The sequence below is a fragment of the Suncus etruscus genome, chromosome 2, assembly GCF_024139225.1.
Source record: "Suncus etruscus isolate mSunEtr1 chromosome 2, mSunEtr1.pri.cur, whole genome shotgun sequence".
Taxonomy (NCBI): Eukaryota; Metazoa; Chordata; class Mammalia; order Eulipotyphla; family Soricidae; genus Suncus; species Suncus etruscus.
This window is the reverse complement of record NC_064849.1, coordinates 141410972-141413069: the sequence shown is the minus strand read 5'-3', so window position 1 is coordinate 141413069 and position 2098 is coordinate 141410972.

The window sequence follows — 2098 nt, the reverse complement described above, 5'->3', positions numbered from 1 at the left end:
AATGCTCTAAAATTTCTAAAAAGATAATAAAACACAGATAGAAGTATAGGTTCTAAGATTGGTGAGTAAAAAATGCCCATGCTAATTGAATGGTATTTATTACATGATAAGGCAGGTATATTTAAGTTAAATTTCAAATACATGTGTATATGTCTGCATTTTTATATTATAAACTTCATCTACTTTACAGAAATATAGTATTTAGTTCATGGTATCTCCCCAAGAAATCTTCTATTTCATTTTTTATTTTTATGAAAGAATTCTAAATTCTAAATGTCAACATGAATAAATTTAGGTCCATTGTCCATATTCTTTAGGAACTTTAGGGGCCAGAGCCATGGTGCAGCAGTAGGGTATTTGCCTTGCATGTGGCTGACCTAAGAAGGAACTGGGTTCTATCCCCCAGTGTTCCATGTGATCCCCCAAGCCAGGAGCAATTTCTGAGAGCATAACCCCTGAGTGTCACTAGGTGTGTCCCAATCCCCCTCAAAAACAAACAAAAGAAACGTATGTGTCTGATGACAAGGGGGTTACTATTATGGTGATCTAGGTATTTTCAATTATTTCCACATAAGATAAGCAAAATATTTGTTCATATATTTATGAACATAAGTGTGGAGCAGATATGAGTTTTCCCTTATATTTTCATCAAATATTCATCAAGTTTATTTTCTGTTACAGTAAAGAGAATTGTTTCAATTACAGTGTATGAGATAAGGTATGTCACCACTTTAATGATGCTTATTTAATTTTAGAGAAATATATATATATATATATACAAATTAAAAACACACAAGTAAGTTCAAAACTAATATTAAGACATAAAATTATAATTAGAACACGGTAAAAGAAAATTGAATTAATAAAAGGTTGCTATTTGTCCCATATATAACTTTAGTGTATTGTTGAATTTCTAAATCAAGGAGCAATATGGAATTAAGTTCTTTAATAAACAAAATTTAGAAAAATACCTGAATTTTCCACTTAATTACAGAAAAAACGTAGGGGGAAAAATACTAGGAGTTACTTAATGATGTTAAGCAAGGCATTAGTTATACTATTATTTGATGATTTATAAAATGATTCTTAAAATCAGCTTATAATTTCTTTAAGAAGTTTTTGCTCTGTGGCTTAAATTTTATTTTCACCTTGGACTGAAAATAGTACAGAAAATGAAGACCCATGACATGTAACAACCCATGACCCAAGACAAAGATGTTACAATTATCTAGGAAAATAAATTGAGACATAGTAGATAGGCTTTTTAATAACTATTTTAGTCAGATCTTGAAATATCTTTAATAGCTTCACTTAGGCATGGCCAGAAATGGTCTTTGGATTAATGATGTTCCTGATGTTCCTTGATGTTTCTTACTCCTTGAATTAATGAGATGGAACAAAGTGCTGGAGTCAGCAATAGAAGTAAATATTGTACATCAATTCAAGGGAAAACTCAACAAGTTTTAGGATAAAGAAGTATGTAGCAAAGTTATACTGGCTCTTTATTTTAATTCTTTTCTAAGGCTTTTAAAATAAGAAAAACATATTTTACTTTATAATCTAGAGAGCAAAGCCATTTGTTTTGTTCTCCTATATTTTTGAATATTTAAATATATTTATTACATCACTTCAGAAAGTTACTTTCTTACATACATATACCTTATTGTTTAATATTGGGAAAATGTGCCAGATAGTAACATTGTGTATATTTGCCTTGCACTCAGTTGATCAAGGTTCAACCCCTGGCACCCTATGTCCTTCTGAATTAACTAGGAGTAATTCTTGAGAGTAGATCCAGGAGTAACCCCTGAGCAATGCTGAATTTGGCTGGACCCACCAAAATGTAAAAGTCTGCTATAATTATTTTTAATAAACAAATATATCAGAGCCAAAGAAAGAGCAAAGAGGGCTAATGTATTTGCCTTGTATACAACCTACCCAAGTTCTAACCAACACCTCATATGGTACCCCAAGTTCCACCTGGAGTGATTCTTGAACACAGAGCCAGAAGTCAGCCCTGAGCACACGAAGGTGTGACCTAAATATATATAGTAAAAAGTTTCTAGCAGGAAACACCATCCAAATTGTATTGAATTAG